The sequence below is a fragment of the Solanum pennellii genome, chromosome 10 (assembly GCF_001406875.1).
Source record: "Solanum pennellii chromosome 10, SPENNV200".
Taxonomy (NCBI): domain Eukaryota; kingdom Viridiplantae; phylum Streptophyta; class Magnoliopsida; order Solanales; family Solanaceae; genus Solanum; species Solanum pennellii.
The window spans coordinates 66,373,211-66,380,438 of record NC_028646.1 but is presented as its reverse complement, the minus strand read 5'-3'; positions in this window follow the sequence as shown (position 1 = coordinate 66,380,438).

Genomic DNA, 7,228 nt, shown 5'->3' with positions numbered 1-7,228 from the left:
TATATATATATATATATATATATATATATATATGTATATGTATGTATGTATGTATGTATGTATGTATGTATCTCACTCAATGATTTCTTTCAAAGTATGAGTGTAACGATCCATTTGGTCGTTTTAAATATTAGAGCTTTTTATTTTATAAAATAATTGTAAAATATTTTAAATGGGTATTTTGGAATATTAATAATTATAACTATGAAATTAATGGGATAGTTTTACTAATTTACTTAATTAGTGGTTAAAGAAAATAATAGTAAAATAAATATTGGGTCACTTTTACCACCTTTTATAATTAATTATATAAGAACTAGGGTAAAAATAATCTAAAGAAAAGAAAAGAAAAGAAAAGACACGATAGGAAGAGGAGAAAAACAGAAAAAGGCATGAAATGAAACCAAATTTAAAACAGCGGCTTCAGGTAAACTCTCCAAATTCTTTTAGTAACACTAATTATATGTAGAAGCTTGAATTGTGATTTGTCATTATAGTGAGATAAGGTAATTAGATTAGTGCAAAAGAATAGATTTTTTAGCAAATTTGATCCAATGGTCGGTTGAGTTTTGGAGTAAAAAGTGAGAAAAATAACGGTTTGACCATAATGACTAATGGTTGAATAACGGAGATAAGATCATTATCAATCTTGAATTCATGTACGTAAAATAATTTAATCAAGATTAAGTCATTATAATTTGATTAGGGTCATATATTATTAATATTATATTATATGGTGAAATTGAGGGAAAGGGAATAAATTACTAAAAAAAATTTATATATTATTGACATATTGATCGGTAGCTATGTGTTGCTGCTGCAATCATTGGTAATGCTTACCAAATAATTTAGGCAGCAATTAGTTAGTGATGTGGGATTTGGAATGAATATATTTAGGTCGTACGGTTTGAGGTGTTGGAAGGGTCAATTTTTCTGGAATATAGTTGTGAGTTCATTATTATAATTTTGTTATCATTATAAATTATATTTGATATATTAAGATAGGTAATTGAATAATAAGTATGTCTAATTAATTAAATTTCATTAAAGTTATACTATATGGAGGAATTAAGATTTATCCTTAGGCTTGGACTTTAGAAAACTGACTCTAGTTTTGGGTAAATTTTGGGGTGTAGGCTAGGCATATAATAATATGGGTGTTTATAGATTCATTAACTACAAATTATGCATATATATATATATACTTGATAGATTGAAAGAGGTTCAGAGGCACTGAGGAAAGAAAAACCATTGAAGAGGTAGCTTACTTGATTTCAATTCTTCGGTGGAGGTAGGTTATGGTTTATGCTATTTAATAGAAAACTCTTAATAGTGATTGATATGCATTGGATGATATTATGAAGTTTTCTATGTACTTGATTGTGTGATTGTGTGACTTGGTCGTATGTTTTGTGATTGGTCTGAAATCCCGAGACCGTGGAATGTATTATCTTAAACCATCTCTATTGAAGTAATGCCTTGAATAAAGAAGGCTTGATAAAATATTTTTAATGAAAGAAAAAGTGGTGATATCAAATGATAAATTAATGATATTATTGGATCGGAGTGTCACGTTCCGACACAGTATTCTTGGATCGGGGTGTCACGTTCCGACACGATATTTTTGGATCGGAGTGTCACGTTCCGACACGGTATTCTTGGATTGGAGTGTCACGTTCCGACACGGTATTCTTGGAGCGGAGTGTCACGTTCCGACAGGATAATATTAAAGGAAAAATATGTTGAATTAATGGAAGATACTCAATCTCAAAGAACTCAACTCCCAAAATGGTTTGGTTTGGAGGCATGAGTCCTCATGTGTGATCTTGATACCGTTGACTTAATACGTCCTTACTTTATTTTTATTGACACTTGTTCATGTTATTTGTTGCTTATCACATGTTAAGTGCTATAGTTGAGTTCATACTATTATTCTTTGTATATTAGTTACTATTTTGGGTTGACCGATGATATTTACTCAGTACATGTTGCCTCGTATTGTGCCCTACTTGTTTTCTTCTTTGTTTTTCTTTTATGAAATGCAGCGAGTGTACCTATGACTTCTAATTTTCCTCAGCTCTAGTCAACCTCCCGCATATCAAGTTCCAGGGTGAGCTATCCATTCAAGCTCGTGTTGGGTTCTCTAGGTCATGACATGATGTCCTATACTTTTGGACACATACCATTTTATTCTTTTATTTTGGTGTATTTGATATTCTTAGACTTAGTATTGGAGATTAGATGTCCTTGATGTGATGACTTTCAGGTTTTGGGAAATGATATTTAGTAACATTTGAGTTTCCGCATTATGCTTGTATTTTGTAAGTTAGGTTAAATTGGTTGGTTCGTCCACTTAAGAGGTAAAGTGTGGGTGCCACTCACGACTCGTTTTGGGTCGTGACAAACTTGGTATTAGAGCATTAGGTTCGTTGATCTCATCACACAAGGACAAGTCTAGTAGAGTCTTGCGGAACGGTAAGGGGACGCCTTTACTTTTCTTCGAGAAGTTGTAGGACTTTATGGAAGCTCATTTCTTTCTTTCTTTCGTGCTACTTCTTGAATCCAATTGGTATATAGGTGATACAAATTGGTATCTGAGCTTCTTCACTCTATTTCAAATTTGGGTACTACTAGAGTATTTGAAGTTGAAATAGCAACAACAGAAAGAAAAAAAAAGTCCTTAGAAATAGATATATTTTCTCGATCGCAAAATGTGGTGGTAGTCTCATGTCGAGTGTCGGTTAATAAAGACACTACAATGAATTCATAGAGTGAGGGTATATTAGAGAAAGTCATCGATGCTTACTTGGTTAGAATTAGGAAGTGTGTTATTTTTGTTATTGAATTGATCTAAGAAGTAAAACAAATTGTTTGGTCTAGAGAGAGAACATATTCGATAATGTTTCGCAATTATGCAATGGGTAGAAATATGTGGGCTATTTGGGTACGATATTATGGATAGGTATGATGTGTTCTAGTGAGGTATCTAACGTACTTTCACGGTGTGGCAGTACTAGGGTTATGTGGAAACAGGTACATCAATTGTCAAGTATGAATACTAATTACTAAAGGATTTACAAGTTGTATGACATGGTCAGATAATAAGATTTGTTGCATTCACATTTGAGAAACCAACAAGTTTATTACTACAGGAACTTAGATTGAGCATTATTTTAAAGAAAAATTTTAGTGGTGGATATTTGGTACAATATTAATACATTTAGGTTGTGAAATGTATCTTGAGGGTTCTGAATGAGTACTGACGATTTTATCTTAAGCTTCAAAAGGTAGATTGATACTAAAATGATAAACTTATAGGGAAAGAAAGTCTTAGTGGATATACTTGGGTGAAGTAAATTGAATATTTAGCAAGAAAGTACATATAAATTGGGTTAGTCCCTTGAATTTTATTAGTATACCTAAGTTTAAGGTGTTAGATCGAGGAAAAGGTTCACTTCATGGTGATAAAAGGGTTAACTGAGCATGATGGAAAATAAAAATTCGTGAGAAATTGTAATTGGGATGAAATTATATGATTAGGATTTGTTGGTTAAATAAATTTTGTATGTAATAAAGACTTGCGAGTATCTAAGGTTGTGATTTTCTACTATTTTGTGAGTAATTTGGGTGTATGACAAGTTTTAAGAGATGTTGGGTCAACGCTCGAATAGAATTTGAAGGAGCTGGAATGATAATTAAAATAAGATAAAACTTGTGGGATGTGTAGCCTTAAGAAAATAAGTGAGAGAAGGAATATTTTCTTTGATTGTAAGAACTAAAAATGTATCTTCGAAGGGGTTGATTGATGGGCTCAGAAATGCATAATTTTATCTACTTTGTTTTTGTAAGGTAATAAATGATTGATTGCCTCGGTATTAAACATATGGACGGACTTATGCATGTTTGAGTAGCAAAGTTAATAGACCTAAGGAAGGGTTTCACTTAAAAGTGTTGGGTTAGAATATAAGTTAAAATTTCATGGGTTGTTGATACAAGGATAAGCTCGGTAAGTGAGCTAGAGAAATTAACAAGAGTCTGTGTCACGACCCAAAACGAGCCGCGAGTGGCACCCACATTTATCCTACTAGGTGAGCGAACCAACAAATCTAAACCCCAACATTTACCAGTATATCAATTTTAAATAGTAAAAATAATGCGGAAGATCCAAAACTTATTAACGTAATCAATTAAATAACTTCTAAAGTATAATACTCATTATCCCCAAAATCTGGAAGTCATCACATCAAGAACATCGATCCTCAAATTACTAAGTCTAAGAGTATTTAAGAAGCTAAAATAAGTAAAAAGAAATGGTCCATGTCCGAACTTCAAAGACATCAAGACGTGAAGAAGAGAGTCCAGCCCGAGCTAGGAATAATAGCTCACCCTGAAATCTGATGTGCTGAAGACTGGCTAGAGTTGAGGACGAGTCGAAGTCAATGGTGCACTTGCTGCACTCCACAAAACAACAAGAAGAAAATAAAAGTAGGGGTCAGTACAAGGAACACGTACTGAGTAGGTATCATCGGCCAACTCAATATAGAAACCAGTATATATTAAACAATAGTATAAAACCAACTACAATACTTAACAGTTGGCAAACAACAAGCACGTGAACCATAGACAAAAACACCAAAATGGTTACACCATCAATCACACACCAAGCACACCTATGAGGACTCATGCCTCTACACCATACTCGTTTTTGGAACTAGGTTCTTTGAGTTCGAGTATATTAAGTTAATTCAAGATTTTTTGCCTTTAATGTTAGTGTGTCGGAACGTGACACTCCGATCCCCTAATACTGTGTCGGAACGTGACACTCCGATCCAAGAATCCGTGTCGGAACGTGACACTCCGATCCAATAATCCGTGTCGGAACGTGACACTCCGATCCAATATTTCCATTAATTATCATTTAATACCACCACTTTTTCATTATTTAGTAATATTTCATCGAGCCTCCTTTATTCAAGGCATTACTTCGATAGAGATGGTTCAAAATTAGAAATTCAACAATCTCATAATTTTAGACCAACCACAAACCACACAATGAAAAGCATGCAACCACACAATCAAGTACATAGGAGACTTTACAATATCATTCAACACATATCAATCGCTATTAAGAGTTTATCTATTAGATAGAATTAAACCATAACCTACCTCCACCGGAGAATCAAGATCAAGCAAGCTATCTCCCCAATGCCTTTGAACCCTTTTCGTTTTTCACGCTCTCTCCTTCGTTCTCCTCTTTTTATTTTTCTTTTACAGATTCTTTTTACCCTAATTATCATATAATCAATTATAAAAGGTGATAAAAGTAACCCACTATTTATTTTAAAGTTATCTCCTTTAACCCCCAACTAACTCAATTATAAAAAGTACCCCACTAATTTCATAATAATAATTATGAAAAGTCCAAAACGCCCCTTTAAAAATTTTAGCGGAAGTCTGACCAAGTCGGGGTTACACAGCTTGTGACGGTCCGTCGTATCTACGACGGTCCGTGCTGCAAGTCCGTCGTGACGTTCAGAGAGTCGATTCCGGTACCCAGACTCCAAAAATTGAAGTGTTTTGGAACGAAGACCCTGTGACGGTCCGTCGTATACATGACGGTCCGTCCGGCAGGTCCGTCCTGAAGTTTAGAGAAGTAACTCCAATACCCTGATTCCAAGAGTTGAAGTGTTTTAGGACGAAGACCCTCGACGGTCCGTCGTGCCCATGACGGTCCGTCGCGTGGTCTGTCGACTCAGTCAGTTTTTATCAGAATAATTCTACTGCTCAAACCGACTAAACAGGTTGTTACAGTCTGATATATTGAAGGATCGAGATATTTAAAATTTTTCACCATGAGAACTCTCGTATAAATCCTTGGGGTGTAGTTGAAAGTTGTATTGATTTTGCGTATGAGTTTAGATATGACTGTGAGATATGAATTAGTTTGGTACAGACATAATAGGAGTTATTCATTGAATTTTATAAAGATTGAGCTTTGGTTTGGGTGACAAATAGTGAGGTATGAAAATTTAATATTTTACATGGGGTTAGATTGCTCAAATTGAGATAGATGACTTAAGAATGATATAAAAGGTGAGATATAATTCTACATGGTTATTAAGAATAGATTGGGTTAATGCTACTATATTGATGGAACTACATAAAATGTTAAGATATGTTACAGAGACATATAATGGTGAATAAAGGTTATGAGCTTATAGTATATAAAATAATTTTAGTGACCAAGAATTTCCTTAAGTGTTGGCATGAGGTAAATGATAGTTTAGAATGCCAACTAAATCATGATATGTGAAGGTGGTGTGAAGTTGACTTTTAGTGTGATTTAATAGTTTTATCTTGATGAAAAGGTTCTATAAAATTTAAAATTAGTGTAATTAGCCTTGCTTGGGAACTCATATTTTTCATGAAATAATTGAATAAAAAAAGATGTAACCAGAGTTTGAACATCCAATTGATAAGAATAATTTGATACTAATGGTGATTGCAAGTAAGGTAGATGGATGTTGTAGTTATGATGTTCGTTAGTGCTAAGAGTGTTGACTTCAATGGATGTGGACTTCGATAGGACTAAATTGGTGATTGTGGATAGCTAGAAAATCAGAGAGATAGACTCAGTTGAATGAAAATGTGTTATATGGGTACATGGTAGGAGTATTTAGAGTTATTCGACCTTGGTTATGTACACTCTTACTGTAACGACCTGTTTAGTCGTTCTGAGCAGCAGATTTATTTCTGGAAAAACTGGCTAAGATTACGGACATCACGACGGACCGTCATAGGCACGACGGCCCGTCACAGATGTCTCGTTTCAGTATACTTAGAATTCTGAAATTGGGCACTGAAAATCGACTCTCTGTAATCGGTGACGGACCTGCAGGACGTGCCGTCACATCCACGACGAGCCGTCGTAAGCTCCCGTTGCAAAACACTTCAACTCTTGAGAAATTGGTACGGGAAACGAGTCTCTGACCGTCAGGACGGAGGTGCAGGACGGACCGTCAAAGGTGTGACGGGCCGTCACAGTCCACCTGGATTTTGGGAGGTTGCGACGACCATCATGACGGACCGTCGCAGGCACGACGGCCCGTCCTAGGTTGCGCAAGTCCCAGGCAGAATCGGATTTCTTCACACGTTTTAAGGGACGCATTGGACTATTCTTTCCTTAATTATAAAGTTAGAGGGTTAATATTAATAAGTCTAATTACTT